Raw genomic sequence first — 22,813 nt, 5'->3', positions numbered from 1 at the left:
ATATTGTGTAATTTAATTGTAGCTATATTCTGAAGAAGGTCACAGCAAATGGAAGATACAGGAGAGTGCTGCTATTTTCTTACTGGAGCAGTCAACACAGACAAAGCTGGAAAACATAACTGAAGTGTTTGTCACCAAATATGCCTCAGCCCTGGTAAGCACCTGGACACAGATATCCATGACTACTGAAACTGCAAACCAGCTCATTCTTAACTTGCAGAGTTGCCTTTCACAGACAGCAATGCAAGTCTTCAAGACCACACAAATCAGGTATCTCTGACAAGCACACATATGCCTCCCCATAGCTACTCTATTCTGGAACACCTTCCAGGAAATGTTAAAGTGAGTTGGAGGCAAAACAAAATGAAGAATAAATCATTACAGTGAAACCACGTGCAAAACACTGAGCAGCACGTAAAAATACAGTTTTCCATTCTTCTAAACACTGGCCATCTCAAAAAGATGAAAGGTATGTCTATTGGTATGCAGCTCATTGGATAAAGCACAAATTAGGATCTATTCATCATCATTCACCCTATTTTGTTGTTGCTGGAAGAAGGAGGAAAGTGAAATTTTATTTCCTTTTGCAGCAGAAAGAAGTAATCCACATGCAGGTTGGGCATGGGGTTGGAAGGGACCTCTGTGGATCATCTAGTCCATCACCTGATCTCCAGATGTTCCTTCCAACCCAAACCATTCTGTGATAAGACTTCAAGCTAGTTAACAAGAAAAAACAGTTGGGTTTTTTTTAAATCCAAGGTGTAAATGAACTCATTGTCTTCAGCAAAAGGAGCTTTTAGTTTAAGATGGGAGTTAGAAGTCGTTGTCTTCTGAAAGCAAATGTAATTGCAGGTCTGCAACAACTAATATTTGCATGTGTTCAGAAGAAACAAGAGGCATGAAAGAACTTTTACATTTTGTCTACTTTCACTGATAGCATACTACACAAAGTCCTCATACAAAGTAAAATCAGTCACAGCCAAATACAAGCCCCCATCTACTTTAGGGACAGAATGGCCAGATGTTTATGACTCAGAAAGCTTGAGTGCCTTCCTTGCATTCTGCTGTGTTACAAGACTGAGATGCTGCTAGTTTTTTCTATCCTGGTCATTCTTAAACTATGATTCTGGGAAAACATGTATATTCCTAGTACTGATAAGGTTATTATTTAATGTCATTAAAAGCCATTTGACCAGGACTGAGTATGTGCTAGATAATGGATCAGATCACTCTTCACAGTAATTCAATTACAACATCACTCCTTGAGCTTTCTAAAAATAAGTAGTATAACGTAAGTAGTGTGACAGCAAGGAAATTACGTTCAGGAATGACGTGAATTAGAATCTTAGATGGTGGAGGAGATAGGTACTTACAGGTATCAACAACTAATAGCACCAGAAACCAAACTACTTTATTTATCATGTTTATTAAGTTTGTGTCTATTATCTAGACATATTACATGGAGGTGAAAAAATGGAAAAAAGTTCAGCATTTCTCAAGTCGTTAACCTGCATCTTAGCTTTCTACATACACTGAACAAAGCATAAATAACAAAATCCCTGGTAAACATCACCTGTTAAACCGCATGACCATTGTACAACATGGACAGAAAACGATTTTCAGTGAAAACAACATAAGATTATTTACATTTGTGAGAGGAATAAAGCCTCACAAGAATTTGAATCAGTCACAAAAGGCTTTTACACAACACACATCTTTTCCATTGTTACTTTTTTTTCTCCTTTAAATCTGCATCGTATATAAGAGAAGTCAAGTAATCATGGGAGAACTGAACATCAGGGATGAAACAAGCAGTTGAATAACCTCTTTACTCAGATAAAAAGCAGCTGAATAATTCCCTGAGCAGGCACACAGATATTCTGGCTTGGCCCTTTAAATAACACCTGCTACACACAAAGAAAAGTTGTGCTTGAGTTTACTTGAGGTTTGCATAGTTACTATTTAAATTCACATACAAGATAAGAAATGCCAGCAGGAGGAAAGGATTTCAGTATGTTAAAGCACTTCCAGTAAGATTTTAAAGAAGATTAGAAGCTCTATTTAATTACTTATTGTTTTTGCATTTAGCCGCAGGTAGTTTGGGAGCATTTTCCCCCTCAAGTAAAAGTTTACCTTGTACATGTACCTTCTTAAAACTTGTCTTCACCTTTTAGACTGACTGCTGGAATAGAAAAAATAAAAATGATTGCCAAATCATTATGACAACACCTTTCAAACACAAGGCTAAACTCTTAACACAAACAAACAAGATTTCTTGGTTACACCTAGTCTTTGCAGGTAGCAACGGAATTATTCAACTGTGGTTATTTCTGGCTCTCTCCCAACCCTGCATCTGTGTTCTAAGAAAAATGCATGACTTTTTTTGCTAACAGCTCCTGGTTTTAGATTGGTAAATTCCAATTTAATTCCAGCAATCACAGCAGGGGAAGAGTCTCCCATATTTTAGAATAAACCTGGAACCTTCTACCTCAAGAGTGGACAGACAAGGTAATCACAGCAACAATGCTGCAGGTTCCCAAGACAACCTCCCCTTAAGCAAGCCTGCTATACTGCATCTAAACAAGACAGCACACTGAAATCTGGAATTAAAAAGGGTATCCAGGCAGGAAGACAAATCTCCGAAAGATTTCAGCTCCTGACAGAAGAGTATGTCCAAATAAAACAGTTTTCCCTTGCAACTCCTGAGACTACTTAGTTTACTAACCTCATAACAAAGGAAAAATATATACCAATGAACAAAGTGATATTCCTGTCAGATAAAAGAAACCCTAAAATGCACAAAATTTTATCTAAGTTCTCAATAGGAAACAATTTTTTCTTCAACATTTAGAAGATACCCCTACTAAGTCAAGATCTCAGGCACTGCTTCAGAACCACCTTACTCTTTTTTTTTTTTTTAAATCAAAATGGTACTTTGCAGTAGTTATTTTAAAAGCTGTAAGTTTAAACTTCTTAATTTCAAAAGTAGTCCTATTTACCTACCAAAACAGCTTATCTTTCAAATTGCCACATTACTACACAAAAAAACTGAGAAGGACTCTTTCTGCAATTTGGTTTCTGTTCATACACATCCATGACAGCCTGTGTGCCAGTTGTGCTCACAGAATATATCACCTATGTGGAAGCAGGTCACCTGCCCTGACTGACAACTGAATATATTTTAAGCCTCAAATACCCACCCCACAGCGACCACACAGGCACTACTAAAGAACTATTTTACACTCCTATTCCACACCAAAGAAAAAGTAAACACATTTCTGGCTACAAATCTCTAACATAATGCTGTTTCCCCATATGTTCAATATACTTTTACTGTTATCATGTTCTTGTGCATTAAAGTGAATGGTACAAGCTACCAAAATACAAAAGTGCCAATCCATAAAGAGCAGTTGCTTTTACATAGTAATTGCAGTGATTAAAACAGCCGTAAGCCGAAGTGGAACACTGACAAGGTACACTGAAGTTAATAAGAAAAGGTTTCACTTAACCAGCCAAAGCTTCAAGAACAGGAAAGTTACCTTCTCACAAGACAGAACACTTACTGATTGATCAAAGGATTGCAAGTTTTTCCTGTCAACTCTCATCTTGAACGTAGTGGGACACTCTTCATATTCTCCATGATCTTCTCAACAGCCCCATTCCACTTTGAAGCAGGAAGAGGCACCAGGTCCTTCAGGGCTTCTTCTAGAATGTTAAGTCTTCACCAACTGGGTTTGGCATAGCCATTCTGCCATAATAAACTCCACACAGACTGGGCCTGGCAGCTCCGCCTTCCTGGCAAGAGCATTAGCAGAACTTAAATTTTCATAATGAGCTGGTGCAGTTGAGCCCCAGGGTCACTTTGAGTGCAGACTCATGATGTCTGTATGTGTCAGTTGTTGCTGCAGCTGACGCATGCACATCATTCTATGGCTGGTACGAGGCAAGGGAGGACACCTGCATTACCGGACAGTCAGCTAATAAAATAACACAGTTTGCTTCATAATCTGTAAAACTGCACCACCATAATGAAGTAATTGTCCACATCAGGAAAGAAACTATGACCTAATACATTATGTACGTGAAAATTCAATTATTAGATAACCTGGTATAAGCTCTGAACACTTAAATATCTGATCTGTATGCAGTTAAAGCTACGCATCTCTCAGAAATTAAATACATGGAGTAATTCTAATTTCTCCATCTCCACAAAATATGTGGTGCTAATATAACAACACAACTCTTGATTTCAAAAGGTTTAGTGTAAGGGAACAACTTAGTTTCCCCAAAGCCAGCAAGCAGTTAACAAGTGAGAGTACTAAACTTCCAGTTTCCATGGAAATGGGATTTGGATCAGAACAGATTTCTGAATTTAAACCACTCTCCATCTTACACTCTCAACTCCAACATTCATTTTCCCAGGTAACAACAGTTCAAGAGAGACACAGATGCCATATACATTAGTGATCTAGTATATACACACACATATAGACATATATATCTCTATATTGAATATTTATAATTTCCATACTCTTAAATAACATACACACATGTACATAGATATAGCGAAAAAGAAACCAACTCATTTTTATTGTTGATATGACCCCCCCAGAAAAGCACAGCAGCAGAACTGTGAAATTTTTAACTGTAAAAATCCACTGTCTTTAGGCAAGAACCAAAAAGGTGTATTTTATCACCACTAATGCAATGCTTCCACAGCAGCTGTTGCCCAGTGCTGCAAGGGAGAATTCCAACTTGTTGATTACAACTGCAGGATGCTCACTGGCAGCTACAACAGTTTGCCAAGCGTATTTATGGCTCCTGTTCCTTGTGTTTGGCAAGAGTAGAGAAAGAGTAATTTTCTGGAAGTATTTACACTGATTTTGCAGCTGATGACAACACTCCGTCTGCTCACAGACACTTTGGTGCCTCTGCCAATTTCTTCCCTAATGTATTGCTTTCTCCAAGCTTCACCAAGGTTTCTCTACTTCCTGAACTTCTTTCACTAGGTCTGAAGGGGCCATTTCAAGTTGTGAGCAAGACCTTGAGGTAGAAACATCTAGGCCTATGCCTTAATCACATATCATCAGAAAAACAGATGGTATTTCAAATTACTCGCCCATCTCAAGACCATGACCTCCAGAAACCTAAAGATATGGCTGACAGCTTCAACAGAACTGTCAAAGTCACTGAAATAAAAGGGTCTTGAGGCCAATTTGGAGAAGGAGAATTTAAAAAAAGACTCAATTCATTCTTCTACAAAAAGCCCCATGAAAATCAAGATTTCATCGAGCATTTAAAAATGTGGCCAAGTAAAGCAACGTCCTCTCTATAAAAATATTTGAGATTCATACCCAGCAAGCCCAGTTCTGAGTGCAATACTTGTGGTGTACATTGAACAGATGGAAGGATTCAGTTTCCACCTGTCTGCCTGACACCTTTCATACACAGTTAAACATGAAAAGAACTAGCAAAAGCAAATAAAGATTTGAAAGCCTGAAATTCTAACTTTAAGGCATTTATCAAGGCAGAAGTGTACACAAATATTTTCACTGTTTTCTCCAAGTTTTATGCAATGATCAAGCTACCTTTATGTCATATGTTTTCAATCAAGATAGAATATTCCCAAAAAATGTAATAGCTCATCTTACAGCATCATGTAACTGAAAAATAACACCCCAAATGTCACATTCAGACCTCTTCTTAAGATAAATACTCAATCCACCATAAAAAAAATGGATTGTGAGGTCAGAGATTCCTAAAAAGTGACTATAACTTCCAGCAGCTCACAGAAGAACCATAAGTATTTAAACCCCCAAGGGCTGAGATAAACAGCATCAGGCTGCTCATCTGTTTCATTTGAAAGCAGGAAAGTAGGTTAGTGTGAAATCATGTCACTAAGGAATAATCCCAACAGAATGAATGCAGAAAATAAATGCTTTAATCCCTTTTGTATCAGTACACATGTGTGTAAATTCATTTACTATTAGCCCTAGTTCAGAGATAACTCTGATCTGTGGTGTGCAGGTCAGATTAGATGATCAAAAGGTTTCTTGTGGCACACCACCTGTCTCAAAATATCTATCCTATTTGTTGATAAAAAAAAAAGAATTTACCTGTAAACACAATAATCTTTTCCTCTAATAGTCTGACTTTTTCCTCTTTCCACTGACCACCTAAGTAGAAGAAAAAGGCAAATCATGGCAAGTTAAAAGTCAGGTGTCAGCTTTATTCCACTTCTGCAATTTGTCTTGATTACTTTTAAACCCCAGGACAACAGTGATAAGCCCAGAAAAAAGACAATGGATTTGAAATAAGACTTCTTTTCTTCTGGGAGCCCTAAAACATATAAGCAACTTACTGCTTCAAGCTATAGGTTCTGAGAGAAATTAAAAGCTGAAAAAAAACTTTGAAGTGACCAATCTCTTTGCATTTGGGCATTAGACTGAGGTTTGCCTTTGTATCAAACAAAAGACCAATTCAGCAGCTACCATCAAATACAGCAGCTTGTTTTGGCAACTTCATTTTTCAAAGATCAGATTTAGCTACTCAGCTTTAATACTCTTGTTTTTGAATTAACCATCTGTTCTGTAACATTTAGACAGACCTAGTAAAGTAGCATGTCAGTCTCAGGGGTCTTAGGGCTAAAACACTCATATGTACATACCCCCAACAGGCAGAGCCCATCAAAATAATAGTCAACCTTCTCAACAAGGAGTTGTGTTGCTGATTTTTGTATCTAGCCTATGGTTTCATTTTATCCAATTAGTAACAGGAACTCCAGCCAACACAGTACATATTTTAATCAATTAACACAAAAAAGGGAAATTTTAAAAGGCTATATAACAAAAAGACTTCTATTTACAACAGCTGTAGGTCAGAGTTCTTAATCTAGGCCCTTTTAAGAAGATTGCCAATAATAAAGCATGCTGTTTCACAGTAAATTGTCACTGTAAAAGAAGTGTAAAATTCATATGTGAAAAGACATAACTAGAAAGCTCTGTGTTGCTGTGAAAGCATAGAAGCTTCTTTTTCCCCTTTCAAAAAGATACATACAAGCACATAAATGCTCTGGTATCTGAAGTTACACCAAAAGAAAACAGGATTTATAGGTGCTGCTTGACTAGTGAACTTTTAATGAACACTTTAATCAATTGATCCTTTTAAGAGAAACACACCACCACGAAGCCATTTGTTTCAGCAGACTACTGACACAAGCGGCTAAAAGATGGCCAAAGTATGCTACAGAAACATTTGACAAGCTCTGAGTTCCCAGATTTTTAAACACCCTTTTCCACCTAAAAAACTGTGCATTTCAACACACATTGCCTCCAAAATTATTAATAGAATGGCTTGCAACTGATACTACTACGCTAGTCTCTCGAAGGCGTAGTATGACCTACTTTCACAACCCGGTCAGTAATAAGCGCTTACTGGTCCCAGGCAGACACTTGACTGACCTCTAAGACCTTCTTACAAAAGCCGGTACAACTGCTTTTACAACAGCTCTGGCAATGAGGCTGCATATTATTGTAAAGCTGGTAGCACTGAACTACTACAGTGTTTATTTTGACTCCAAATTAAAGCCTTGCAACTACACACCCTTTTAGACACAGGGCCTACTACAATTAACTCTTCTATTCCCATCCGTCTTCTACAAGAAAATCTCACACTGAAATCCAGTAATACACCAATATAGAGCAATTTATGTGTTCTCTTACTCCCACAAACAATAACCTGTGTTCACCACACACCAGCTTTCCACAGCACAGATGATCATATCTACAAAAGTACTGAGCAGCAGCTCAGATCCACCATGTTCCACCTCAAATGGCATCAGTCCACTGACTTTGGAATCAGCATAATGTCTACATACTCAAGAGTGCCATGCTCAAATGTCAATAGTCACTTTTCACTTCATAATATATTGCTTTTTAGTGATTAGACTACAGACCTAAACTAAGAGCTTCCAATGCAAGCTAGAATGTAGTTAAATCAACTCTTACATTTTTACCAAAATCAGGAAGCAAGAGATACCAAAAATTCCTCAAGAAACAATTCTGAGGCACTGCAGTGACTCCAAATTGCCATCTTGATTTAGAAAACAAGTTATTGTTAGGATTGATAACTATTGATGCATATGACTAAGCAAGCAGCAGAAGATGCCAAAATATATCGCTATCCTGAAATTTACTTTGAAACCTCCCCTGACTCATAGTATAGGTTCTACTAAATTAATTTTTAATTTACTGATTTTTAAATGAAGAAACTTAATATTTTGAAGTTCAGGTGCCTAGGCATAAGTAATTAAATACATGCTGTAATGCTCAGGTATTTGCAAAACTTTCCAAGAACTGATGCTGCAGTTGCAGAGTATTTTTGTACAGGTGACCAGTTAGTGACTTTGTGTTCTTAGTCCTATAAAGTTTCATCCATCTCTATTCCATTTACTATCGCCTTCTTGGAAGGTTATTTCCTCCGTAAGTAAAACAGTGAAGCATTAACTTCCCCTCCCTTCTCTTGATAGCATGTACTAGATTTTTTTTTTTTTTTGTAAAACAATCAGGTAATTGAAAGGAAGAAAATAAGCTTTCAACATTCATTTTATCAACAGCGTAAAATTTTTATGTCAGTACTTGAACAGAAATAACCCCTTCCCTGTACAAATAAAGTGACAGGGGAATGGTTTGATCACAGATTTAATTTCAAGAAAAATTCTTGTGATATAGCACCTGGTGAAAGACAGGGTATTAATCAATTATTCCTCTTCATTAAAAAACTGTTGTTCTGTTCCCACTTCAAAGCTTGTAGCTGAAGCTTGATTTATCAAGCTGGGCCCAGTGTGGGATATTTCTGTAAGTCTCAGAGTTATCATTAGTGAATTACAGGCTTATTGTGACATAGGCTGCCTAAGTCTAAATACATGAAGTAACACCCACTCTACTATTCCTGTCACAAAGGAAGCAGTATGTGAGCAAGTTGATCTGAAATACTGGATCCATTAACAGACATATGTTTTTCTCCATATGCACCTTACTCAAGTACACACATACATCAATTAAGAAAAAGATCTCATTACTCTTTTCCTATAGAAAAAGTCTATATTTTTAACTCATTACAGGTCTCAGCGAACGTATAAATCAAATTTTGTTAGAGGTACCCTGACTAATACCTTTTTTCTTCTTAGTCAATACATTTTGCATTATAATCTCTAATGTTCACCATGTTTATAGCTATTTTTTCATTAAATAATTCATAGGGAATATCAATAGATTATACATATGTGACAAGGTTCCCTAAAACAAAGTTTGTCTGCTGAATTCAACTACAGAACCATTAGATTCCATATAAAAAAAAAAAAATCAGTTTCTGGAAAGCTGAGAACTTACCCTAGAATTTTGAGCAGGGTCTCATCAACTTGCCCTACTCCACACCTCTTTAAACAAAGATTCTGCAGTAGACAGAAAAAGAGATGCAGAGAAGTCCTAGATGTTCTGCATTTATCCAGTAGTAGTGCTATAAAGGTAAGTAAAAACATGTTACAAAAAACCCACTTAAGAGCAAGGATCTATTTCCACCTCTGGTTTAATTGCTGGAAGTATCAGCTGATGGGGGTTGTGTGGTACAAAAGCCTCTTAAAAATAAACTAAACAGAACCCTTCAGGCTGAAAGAACCCACAGGAGCCCAGTCTCCTGCTCAAAGCAAGGCCAACACTCAATTCAGACCAGGCTGCTTTCATCAGCTAGGTCTTCAAAACTGACTTGAAGAATGAAGATGCTTCCCTAGAAAATGAAAGCCTCAGATTCTTTATGTATCATCATTAACAAGAACACAGTTCAGACACTCAGATAAGCCCTAAGTCAGTTACAAATCTTTATCACTTTCTTTGTTAAATAATTTCATAATTAACAAAGTTCAGAGCTACCAAGCTACTCCAGTTTCCCACACATTACAAAAGTTTTTCTTGAAGTGAAAAAAGCATCCCCTGTTACTAATGCTTAATGCATTTGTAATCAAGTCATGTTCACTTACAAGTGCATCATGGGTAGATGTACACAGGCAGGGTTGAAATCTCAGAAGTCAACTAGTGTTAACTCATTAAAACAAGCAACTGGGGGTCTCAGAGCCTGGGACCAGTGTCTTTATAGTGGAAAAAGTCAAACTGAGTTTCATATGAATAACCTATGTAAACAGGTTTTCACATTAGTTTTTAATGTGAACTGTCACGAGTGCATCACTTTCCCCCAGTTCAAGATACAATACAAATCAGTTGTCACAAACATGAAAAAGCAAACAAAAGCAAACTTAAAAGTGATTTGTGTCATAATATTTGTTTGGGGATTATGGTTCAAAGTGAGTTGCACCAGATCAGTTTACCTTGCTCTCTACCAACTGTATTTTCAATGCTTCAAATAAGTTTGAGCATTTATTGACTGAGTGTGAGAGCATCTCACATTAAGACCAACACACTTACATATGGCATATTCTTTAATAGCAAAAGTTGACAAAGTAACATATTTTTACAGGCCTACATAAATCCATACTTTAAGATTTCTTTTTTTCCTATTCAAATAAAATCCACACATCTGTTAAACGTGTACAAAGCAGCTCATTTCATATACAGATTGCAGGAGGTATAGGATAGATAAAATAGGTGACTTGAGATGTTTAGTAGTTTCAATACTCATTGACCAAAATCTGGCAATAATTAATTTAATAAAAAACAGGAAGAAACAGCCAGCAGGGTATCAATCCAAGTGTCAGCCCATAATCACAAACTGCACTTCCTCTAAGCCTGCTCTCAAGACCAAACCAGAAAAAGCAGCAGTATAAGAGGCAGGGAGCATGGTACCACACAGTTCTCCAAAGGTAGCACAGAAGGTCAGAAGATTGGCTTCTTTCCTGAGGGCTTGCTACAGCACAGGAGACCATGGAGAGATCCTCGTGCTCCTATCAAAAAGTACAAAGGACAAGCCCCGGGTAATGGAATCCAGTTTAGCCACAGAAGAACCTTCCACACTCAAGTCCTAAGGATGATTCTTCCTCAAAAGTTTCCCAGGCAACTCACGCTGCTGAAGCATATGCAAAGATTCACCACGTATCTTTACAGTCCTCAAACAAAGTTTATTTTGGACTAATGTATTGTATGCCATATCATGAAGAGAACTCAAATAAAATTAAGCATGTTAATAAAGTGATAGAAATTTTTAAATGACTGATATATTGAACCAAAAATCTGAAATCTGCATAAGAAGAGGCAAACGTAGACACAAGTTACCGATTCAGACATGTTCAAGCTCTGACTCAGGTTCACACACTGTCAAATTGGTCTGATCAAATAAGTATTAGCAGTGCAAACAATACTGTTACAGATAAATTTCATAGACATGCTTCGCCTCCATTTTAATGAAATTAAGTAACATGAATAAAACACAGAAAGAACATCTCAGTGCATCTATAGGATTCAGTTTGATTAATGCCTTTGAAATGAACAAAAAGCATTTGCATCTTAAGTGCTAGAGAGTGTAAGGTAACAAGTCAGACACACAGATGATGGGATTGGGATGGCAAAAGAGAACCTAAAGTTCCTCCTGTAAAACTGATGATAAATAATTTCTCAAAGGATACTCTGGTCAATTTGCTACTCTATGGACTTAAAAAGAAGTAAAAGTTTAAAGATTAGAGTTTCCATTCTTTACTTTGTGAGCTCTTTGAAAAATCTGTATTAGTTCTCAACATTGGGAATAAATCAATTGCAGGAAATCATGTGATCAAGACAGGTTGTTTTGTTTTTTTAAGGGCTATAAAAATGCACAGAAGTCAAACTACTCACTAAATTTGCCTTGGCTTTAATGTCTCACTTCAACATCAAGCTTAGCAGAAAGGACCCATTTTGGGCTGTACAGCTATTTCCATTTTTCCAATGACACTACAACAGCTGTATTAAAACTGGTTGCAGAAGCCAGTAAGACATGGAACATACCACAGAGCAAGATGACAACACTGGACATACAAGAATATTATTTTGAAGTTTCATCAGGCATAAGAACAGACAAACCCTCATAAAAAAACGCTCTGTATGCTCTAACAGTATTAGAGCACTGGTCATTATAGTTGATGCTTTGTAGGAAAAGCTGAAGTTGCAGGAAGAGCTGCTGTAAGAGTAGCCAGTAGTTTATTATTTGCTACACAATCTATGTAACAAGTCTCAGATTACACTATGCGTACACACTGCCTCTGAAACCAATTAACAAGTTTATACCATAAACATACTCTTCTAGTTAGCACCTTTGACATACTCGTGTCCACTTACAAGATGAACCTTTTCTTTGACACTTGTTCCTTAAAAGATCTTTCATAAAATACTGTTGTTAAGTATGCCATGAGAACATTCTTAGATTTCTCTTTGCTTGAGCTTCTCACCAGCAGATATGCTGTAGTTTAGTTATGTGCATGCTGTTATCTCACTCAACATGCTAGGTGAATCAGGTTAGCTTAACATCTTCTATAGAAGTTTCCCCTGGCCTATGTGACAGCCACAACACACAGGTACTGTTAATTACACAGAGGCTCATAAATGACCTCTTTCTTGTCCATTGTAACTTCACATCTGTGCCTTTGAAGGCTTAGAATAGCATCCTGCTGTTAAGCATTTCAGAATACTGACAGAAATGCTCATGTTGACACACAAGTTAATCAACTACTTGTCTGCAAAGCAGGACTTCATTACAGTGTTGTCTTGCTGGGATCACCAACAGTCTCTGGCTCAGGATGGGACAGGTCTAATTAGTCATCCAGTAGCTAAACCTTTTAAATTTTTATGAAAAAAAGCCACTGAGAAATAGTAGTTGGATATCCAAAGGAAGTTTCTCCTGTAATCTCATACTAAGGTTCATACTATGAATGAAGCATCTCAAATAGCTCCCTTCTCAATATTAAAATCATTCTCAACTGTGCAGTAACTTGAAATCCCAGCAAGTAAGAGAGGCTTAACATTACTGCTATGCATCATGACATAACAGTTTTTATGATCATCACCAGGGATTCAAATAACACTATCTTTTTTTTTCCATGAGATCCCAGTTTGAGATAGTGACCAAAGTTCAGTTTGTGCCATTTCCTAACTGCAGGGCTCAGAAACCAATCTCTTCCTGCAAGCTCCAGAGCTGACAAGTCCCATTGGGCCTGCGACTCCACATGGGTCATGGTGCATAGCGAGAGAAGTCATTGTCTATTCACAGAAGCCACCTGCCCATGTTACTCAGAGCAATAGCATCCATTCTGAAAATGAGGGGATGATGAGATATATACCACCTGGTGGAAAGCTGGGAAGACATTAAGTACATTTCTCAGGTCAAAACATTTTACAGCAGGAATGGAGGGAGGACATTTCAGATGCTACAGCACAATCTTCCCTTGTGTTGCGGTTTGCACTTTGTTATAGCAGAACTGTCTTCTGCCTACCACATGCTTGACGTTCATGAGTAGAAGAAAAACGGTACTCTTTAAGAGGGTGTTTACACTGAATGCTGTCCTCACTCATACTAGCAAAACTTACAATAACGGAGGTTAACTTGAAATGCTGTCTTGCAAAGTAAAATACAGTTTGTCCAGAGATCATTACAGACTGTTAAAGTAAATCGTGGTCAGAAAGCATATAGATTTCTAATTATTTAGGCTTTTGCATATGCATTTAGAATGACAAGCATGAAGTGCACTTAAAAAAAGGAAAAAATAAATGTTCCAGCATATATTTAAATAAATCCAGTCATCCTCTTCTCTGCTACCCAGAATTAAAGCAAATATGTTTTTACAAAAGCAGTATTATTTTGTTCTTAAATAATCTAGAGGTGACAGAGCATTTATCAGGAAACCATAAGCCTAAAACAGGAAAGTATATTTCCTATTTCCTTCTATTTATGTTAGATTTTTATCTTATAGCACAAAAATATATTTTAAAAGTCATTAAAATTTTGTACACAAAACAAAGCTTGAACTTATGTGCCCTTACTACAGTAGCGGTTTGTGCTCAGGGAAGGAAACATAGGGCTCTTACATCAGGTGATATTGGTATATTGTAATATGGAAATACAGCCACTGCAGTTCCTTACCCTCTTCTGAGGATAAATATTTTTGTCCTGACAAGTAGTGTACACAGAAAATATTTACCTGCCATAAGCATTTTAGTATTAAAGTCTAGCTAAAAAAAAAAAAAGCCTAAGTAATTTGACTGTATTTGACAGTCTACACATCTGTTATGGTCAATGTTTCCAAGCAGCTCCTAAAAAATAATCAAAGTTGAAGAGTGAAGGGAAAAGCAGCAGATAAGTGAAACTAAGAATCTTGTCAAGAAAGATAAAAATGTGGTTAGAGGTCAGTGAAGGACAAGGGGATGGAGGAGAAGAATTCTAGAAAATTCTTGGCTTAGGTTTCCTATAAGGGTAATGCAGAGAGCTGCCAGCAACAAACATGCTCTCTCCCAGGGAGCAGGGGGAATGAGTACTGACAGGATGTCAGGATCACAACAGGACAGGTGCTCTACATTAAACCCAACTCCGGGACAAGGAAACAGCAAAGCAAGTGTCCCCAGCCCTGGCTCCAAACAGCTCAGCAGCAGAGAAATTGAATAGAGGAATGCCTCTATCTGCAGCTGCAAGTGTCAAAGAGAAAATCCCAGTATCCTTCTCCCCCATCAAAAAGCAAGTGCTGCGCTGCAACTACACAACCACCTCAAAAGCCACTAGTTCATGAATCAATATTTAGGAAGCCTTATAGCAGAGCAGAAAGAATCAGTAGTGCTGTCAGACAGAGCACACGAATGATTAATCAATTGAAAGTGTTCACAGAATAACAGCAGGTACAGTGGGAAAGCAGCATCATTGGGTTGAGGAAAAACCACATGTTTTAAAAGGCACATGGCAAACTCAACATCTGGCAAGTCAGACCAGGAGAGTATATTCTGCATTACAAAGACACCCACAACAGATGACACATGCAGGTGACTGAGGGGTTCTCTGAGGAGGACACCAGCCTGTAAGGCAGCAGGCCAACACTGCATTTCCAGCTCAACCCTGCCATGGCATGGCAGGTCATGTCAACATTCTCATCATCTGCCACCCCTTCCCACCATAACAGGAAGCAAGTGCCCATCTCACCAGCACTCACATAGGGCTGAGCAGTAGAGGTCAGGATCTCATTACTGCAGTATTTAGAGGCCTTGAATAAACCATTACTGAGGAGTTGCTTTGCAACGCATCACAAACATAAGATCAGCAATCCTAGGAAACCAAATACTCAAAAAAAAAAAACCCTTCTATCCTGCTAAAAGTTTAAGTAAACCAAAACCACCACTTGGGTACCTTTAAAAGTGTGATTCTTTGCTGCTGCTGAGAGCCCAGCTCCCTCCCACCCCCCCTCCTAAGAAAGGTGAGCCTCTTCCCTTAACTTCTACTACTAAACATGACCCATCGTGCACAGAACTTCAGTTCACCAACAGCAAACTCGTAGTCAAGTCTCTTTTCACAGCTGTGCTCCATTTCTGTTCTAGCCTTGCCTGCAGGGACTGCAAGTTCCTGTGCTCAAGTAAAAACACAAAGGAGGCAAGTAGCTAAGTAAGCAGCAGGCCTAAGGTAAAATATTATCTTGAGTTACAAGGTCAGACTGAGTTTTCTTGCACCAGATCACCCTTGCAGGCCTCTAAAAAGAGTTCTCCACAGTCTCCCACAGAATAGCTTAATCCCATGTACCACTGCTTTATTCTATATCAATTAGTTGCATCCTGATCTGTACTTGGGAAACATGGAATAGTCACATACCATATCTGTTATGTCAACTTTGCACATATTTCATTTTGTCATCTCCTCAAGTCTTCCATTCTTGGAAGAAGAAGAAAAGCTTAAACACTTTTTATTTATATCTCAGTTTGAAAGCAGATAAATTCACAGGACATAAAGTAAACCGGTAAGCAAATACGGGACTTCAGTGAAAGAACACCAGTAATAAGACAGAAAATTACTTTTCTATGCAGACTATTTCGTAAATTCTTGTTAAATCAGTCATTTTCTGACAGATCTTGTTCACTAGAATGAGTTCTGATAAAAGATTTTACTATGCTATTTACCAACTCCTTAAAAAAAAAAAAATCAACATTCTCTTGTATGATAAATAGCCTTTGTTATCTCTTTGTAGTATCAGGTTACCAATTCCTATTCCATTAACAGCATGAAAGCACTGAATTGTATTCAGCATTAGTCCTGTTGCTCATCAGTGCCAATTCCACTACTTGAAATACATCGTCTCAAACACACAGCTTATTCATCGGAAGTTTCTGTCCTCGTTCCCAATGAAACCAGTGCAAAGGCTTTGATTGACTTGGAGCCATGGATAAAGCCCAGAGCAAGCATACAGAGGGAACAGTTCTGATGACTGAGAACACGTTTTAAAAGGCAACACAATCACTTTCTGATGGGCAAGGACAAGGGTATTCCACCACTGCCATACACTTTTCTCCAGATGCCAGTTATTCCAAGTAGGAGGGCTAGTTAATGTTCCTGGCCATACAGCTGTAAAGGCACATTTAAGCATTTGGTATCTTGATTCCCAATACTGACTTTCAAATATTATTAGCTGTGGCATCTTCCTACTTCTCAAGGAAGAGTTTGAGATGTGCAGATACCTGATGAGTTCCTTACAGTCTGTCTTTCCTTCACCTCACATCGAAGCAGAATCAAGACAAGGATCTCACATGTCTTTAAGAAGTACGGGCCAAACAAAGGTGCAATTTAGTACAGAACTGGAGAATTCGAGCCTAAGGTTACTCTCCCATCTATCTGCATCAAAACCTGCTTTCTTGATATTGTTCACTTAATGCCACACTAGTCAGAGTTAATATTAGCGTTAATCTGCTGAACAATAGCCATAAATGGTTTTAAGCCTAATATTAAAGAAACACAAACTGACAACAATAATACCTACTTTTTAGAAAGAACAAAGAATGCTTTTCACTCAATCTCAGTTTACTTAAAAGGAGGTGATCACTATCAGTACAGGCATGGCAGGAGGGAGGGGAAGGGAGAGAAAGCAGATATGATCTGTTGAAGATCCCCAAACAGTCCAGTGACAAGAACAACAGACCCTCCAACTCCTAAAGCCACACTGTCTCCCCATTTTGGCACAGACGTAAAACATCTGGCCGCTCAGCGGAATTGCAGCCTTTCCTTATCCGTGCTCATGAAACTGCTGACTGATGATAAAACAAAGTTTCAAAAGGTTGCTCTGGAAACTCCAACCCCCCTTTTGAGTAACAGCTTGAAAACATTGACAAACACTTCAGGAGTCGAAAAAAAATCTTTTAGCAAAAAACTTCCAATTCAGTTGAAACAAAATGAAGTTACAGCTCTCTTAACATTAGGAAGCATACAATAAAAAGAAAGCACCAATACTGCCTCACCATTTTAAACCCAGATGATCTAGAGACACAGCGAGGCACATGCTGGAAACACATCAGGTACTGTTGCAATAAGGGAAATACGATGCAAGGCTACACCTAGTACAGCTTTCAAAGTGAGTAAGGAAATTCAAACTACAACATCAGCCCTGGAGCAAGGGCAGAAGCTGGATGGAAGTCAGTTATATTACACATTTCCAGAAGTTTCCCTTCCCTTTACTTTCAAGTGGGTACTAAGGCATTAAAATCCAACATCTCAAAACACCATCACAACTCTTGACACTGGGAGAAGTAACTATCCTTTCAGAGGCATAAAGGTCACATCACAGTATAAAGGCAGGAGTAATACTACAGCATAAGACAACGTTCAAGCTTACCTTCAGAGTTTTGCTGCTTGTTTGCAGGTGAGAAACAAATTCTGGAGTGCCTCACAATTTTTCAAAGCTCAAATATCCTCTTAGTGCATCTGCATAATCATCTTCCATTCATAAGGAAGGTTAAACCCTCTTAACTGAAACACACATTACCTACAGTACACATCCCAAATCCTCAAAATTAACGTCAGTGCCACGCAGAAAAGTTTCAAGGATCTTTACAGGTTACCAACAATTTACTTGTAGTCTCTCTGTTAATATCCCCCTCTGAGCTCCAGTATCTGGGACTATAGAGTGCACAAAGCTCACAATATGAAGATTCAGTTGGCAACTGCATTGAGACTTGTCTTATATAGTGGACTCCAATATCAGAATTTAAGTAAAAACAAATTATAATACTTGGAACTGGCAGCATCCTAGTGTATCATAATGCACGAGTACACAGGTTTTGTTAATTTGTTACTGTGGACTGAGCTGTGGAATATTTCCCCAAATATTTTCCCAAACTCAATCTGAAACAGCACAACATAACTTGCTCCAGTTTTAACTTTATTAAAAATGTTTCAAAACTAAAACTAATTCAGTAATATATATTGCTACCTTTTCAAACACTTGAGTGATCTGTTAGCTATGTGTTTCAGGGAAAAAAGAACTAAATGATTTCTTTATATGTATTTATCTATTTAAATTACAGACCTGGTGTGTTACATACAAAGACTACAGAGATGACCTGTCCTCATTACCATTCTTCCCTTCTCACGCTAAAGATAGCATAGAGAGTAAAAATAAATAAATCCTCAATAGCATTAGGAATTAGACAATGTCATGTTGAAAGATATCCTAAATGATGAGCCTTATCTCTTCTTGCTGGCTGGGGCAGCAGGGGGGCTCTGACCCTTGGCAGGGAGGTAGGGTTTAAGCCTTCACTAGGTGGTCTCTTTGCAGTAGGCTCCATTCCCAGCTGTAATTGCTTGTCAGCCCTAACTGGATGCCTGAACACTCTGGAATAGTTCAGCAAAGTATTTAAACAGATGGATGGTACAGGCCACTGGAACAAAACTTGTTTTTTTCTTTTGCCATGGCTCTCTTTCAGCACATTCCTTTGAAGTCTGTGCCACTGAGGAATCAACAACAGCTGAGAAACATGTTATCATACAACATTGAGCACAGCAACAATATTGCACAGCAAGATGCTTTTGTTCAATAATCCTGGACTATAGAAAGCATTACAATGCCTTTTGTTGTGGGTGAGCGCTTTTTCCAAACACAACAAGAAAGTAAACAGATTCCTCCCTCCTTTAAGGGGTAATTCAAAAGTAGAAAGGTGAATTAAGAGGATTTCTCAAGTGTCTCCCATCTGAAAGCTTATAGTGGCTATCTCCTCAAGTCCTCTCAGACATATGCAATGTTCTCTGTAATTTACGTTATCACAAAGGGAAATAACAGCAGTACCTGTGGCAGATGTGACAAGCCCCTATAAACTACAGCTCAAACCCACCTTCCTTTCCCAAGTAGGACAAGTTCCGTAATCTCAGCTTCATGGGTAATGAACTGGAGAGAGAAGCTGCAGCAGCACGGCATCGCTTGGCGCACACTGGCCAGGTTTCCCCCTCCCATATTTTACCAATAAAGAGAAAGATGACAGAGTCCTCAGAATAGTAACATGCAAAAATAACACAAACATCCTCTCATTAGCCAGGAAAACTATTCTTGCCAAAGCTGCAAGATCACCACACACTTTGAAGTGAGTTAGGAAGGATAAAAAGAATTAGTTATTTATGAAACTGCATTTGAAACTAGACTAACTGTCCAGATTCAGAAGCACAGAACTAGCTATGTACATACACAAGAGGACAGTAAGTTATAACTCAAAGCTGATGCAGCTGCCTAACAGCAAGTTTCTACAGAATCACGTCTCTCATTTTCACTAAGGAGAAAGAACTACCTGCAACAGGGTAGAGCCATGTATTTACAAAGTTAGAGTCCCAAACATTACAGGAAGGTGGGCATTGAGATTATAATGTGTCCCATTACACTGTACAGTCCCAACCCCAGCATAAAAAAAAAAATTACAAGAAAATCTGAGCTTTCAAAAAGCCCTAGAAAACCACACAACATTTACATTTAATTTCAAGATAGAGATCTTAAAGACTTCAAAACCCAGCAAAAAACTAAAATTAGAAAGCAAACAAGAAAACCCACGAATACTAAGCCATTCTCGTAATTATAGAGCTCACACACACGAAAAACCACCCACAAAAGTCAACCAACCACCACCACACACAACAACAACAAACTCTACAATACAAAAAAGGACTGCATGCATCACGCTGAGGAGGGTCCTCAGCCCAGTCCCCACAAGACAGTTTTCCACCCAGCAATTCAATTTAATAGAGTTTCTTTCTGGAGAGACGAACAGTGCCCTTCAAATTCAGCTTGAGGCAGACTGTTAAGGTACTACAGAAGCAGCGTGCACCAATATTGTCAGAGATATACAGGGGATAAAAATAACTCTAGTCTCAAAACCATTACAGCAATGCAAAAAATCTCATGCTGCTCTCAGAATAAGTGGCGATGATCAAGAGTTCTACTTCACAACTTTCAAAGAATGAATATTAGCACAAGCAAAGCTACCACCTGACCAGCATTCAAACCCACAACTAGGAGTAATACATTTACATTATTCTTAAAATAATGCCTAAAAGCACATGACAGAGATTCAGGAAAGCCTCCACATCCTATGAGGTGCAGGCAGCTGAGGCAGAGGTCACACTGCCATGCAATGGCAAAAGCAGGAACAGAACCCACCATCCCAAGCACTCAGCTCCACACTTCAGCAACTCTATCTCCTTCTTTCTATCTAACATGTTCCTTTTCAGGGCCTCCCTCAAAAAGATTTTTAAGAGTACTACTTATCAACTTAATTTGTCTCTTTAGAATTATTGGTGGTGTTTCCAGAAACAGTCCAAGGAACAGTTTTGAAATACTTAAATGAGTTAATTTGTTATTTTTCTGTTTCCCTGTATCCCAAAGTTTTTCATCTCCAGAAAAGATAAAAAATAAGATTAATTCAAACAACTGATCAGATTCTGTTGAGCTTGTCAGGGTGGGGAAGAAGGATGGAGAGATTAAGTGTAAGAAGTGAACTACCTTAACTCTCTCAGTTGTTCTAAAGGGCATACAACTAAACACTATGAATGCCAAGCAGACATTTCAGTTCCCTCAGCAGTTCATCATATATGAAATAATTTTTTGCTTTAACACACAAAGAGAAGTACTTTTAGTTCAATGTCTAGCCACTTCCTAATTAGATGCCATCAAATAAAATTCAATCTGAAATGGTATTTTCTGTCATCTTTAAAAAGAGAGGAAAAAAAGTAGGGCTTGCTTAATTTGCAGTTTAGCCACATAACCCTGTGGTATTCTGGAATGGTATCTATCAAAACAGGTAACATAACACAGTCCAGATCCACATTGTTTCCCTCTGACCTGAAAAGTTGACCTTCGTGAACTATGTATTCTTTACTGAAAAAGACATCGCCTTTTAGTTTTACAACATTTAACACAATCACACCACTACCAAACACAATTAACTGGGAGACTGAAAACCCTGAAACAGGTGTCTTTGCAGAAATCGTTAGGCAATTGATTTACTTTCCACAGCCCAGCACATTCTTAATTTTAACATGTAATGCTGACTAGAGCAGAGGCAGAAGCTTGTGAGGTCTAAACCAGGTTTCATAAACCACACAACAGCACTTTTTGACATGGATGTACGCAGTTTCCAGAAATTTTCTTAATGTGTCAACCTCTGACATCTCTGCAGTTTTGGGATGGAACGCATGACAGGTGTAATTCTAAAGGGGACACTGAAATCTGTCACCTTCCCCCCACTTCTGATTTTCCACGCTGATGAGACCCACGAGCAATACTGAACTGCAATTTAGCTCACTGCTCTGTCGGCATATTAAAACGCTGCTTTGCTGAACAGAAAGTAGGTTGGCACATGCCAGACTACTACAGCCCCAAACCAGAATCTGGACCAGACATTCCCAGCAATAGTTTACAGCTGCACAAATCAAGGAGAAGAATCCATTTTCTTACCCTTTAAAGTCCATGCCTCTGTATTGTCCTACTGTACTGTATTTACTTAAGTTCCTTCTCACCAATACTCTCCCACTCGTCCCCACAAACAAGAAAAAAAGAAAAATCTCATACATCCCCTGGTGTCAAAACAGATTTTCTTTCAATCGTTTCTTCCTTACTGGGGGAGAGAAAGAGAGGGAGGTGTTGGGGCTGGAATAAGAGAGATTAATCGTGAAACAGAACGGCACTGTCTGGAGGAGCGGAACGCGGGGTGGGGGGAGGAAACCCACAACAACCAAAAAAACAAACCACAACGGTCCACGTAGCAAAAAAAAAAAAAAAAAAAAAAAAGTTCGGATTTAATGTTCTTTTAGAGGACAGTAAGAGGGAAGGTGAAAAAAAAAAAACAAAAACCTACTACCGAGATTTCCCCTGATAAAAGAAGTAGCTTCTGAACTTCCTTCCCAAGAACACAGAGAAATATCCTTTACTTTTCCACACGATGCCCGCAGGAAGGCGAAAGACAAAATGCCAGCAGAGAGGAAAAGCTGGAGGGAGCTGGGTGGGGAAGTAGCGAAGGAAGAAGAGAAAGGACAGAAATGAGTGCGAACGGGCAGGCGAGACGCGTAAGGGAAAACGGGAAAGCCGAAAATGCAAAAGAAAAAGAAATAAAAAAGAGAATCCGAGGGGAAGCGGGAAATGGGGAACACGGACGGGAAAGTTGGTGAGCGCAGGCAGAGGAGAGAAGGGGACAGCGGGGAAGAGGCGGCCGGGAACAGTCACAAATCCCGCAGTGGGGACGAGCCGAAAGACGCCGGGGAGGTGAAGAGACCGGGGCGGGACGCGGAGCCGGGTGGGCTGCGGGAGCGAGCGAGCAGGGCAGCGGGAATAGGGGAGGAGGGCGGG

The 22,813-nt window shown here is 38.7% G+C and overlaps 1 protein-coding gene across 6 annotated transcripts in view; it reads right to left on the bottom strand.

The window, feature by feature from the left end:
• RASSF8 (Ras association domain family member 8) overlaps positions 1 to 22,813 on the bottom strand; it is a 94,616-nt gene that overhangs the window by 71,317 nt on the left and 486 nt on the right. The window contains exons 2-5 of one of the 6 annotated variants that reach the window (XM_065032407.1): positions 9,390 to 9,516; positions 6,117 to 6,176; positions 3,564 to 3,933; positions 2,134 to 2,182 (exon numbers count right to left, since the gene is read on the bottom strand). The exons of 1 other annotated variant lie outside the window; for it this stretch is intronic. The gene's annotated coding sequence lies outside the window, so the exon portion shown is untranslated. Of the gene's footprint in view, positions 1 to 2,133; positions 2,183 to 3,563; positions 3,944 to 6,116; positions 6,177 to 9,389; positions 9,517 to 21,925; positions 22,760 to 22,813 lie in introns of those variants that run through there. 4 more of the 6 variants (XM_065032422.1, XM_065032434.1, XM_065032440.1 and 1 more) reach the window with 4 other exon arrangements.

Source organism: Columba livia, chromosome 1 (assembly GCF_036013475.1).
Source record: "Columba livia isolate bColLiv1 breed racing homer chromosome 1, bColLiv1.pat.W.v2, whole genome shotgun sequence".
Classification (NCBI taxonomy): Eukaryota; Metazoa; Chordata; class Aves; order Columbiformes; family Columbidae; genus Columba; species Columba livia.
This window is presented reverse-complemented; position numbering and strand designations above follow the sequence as displayed.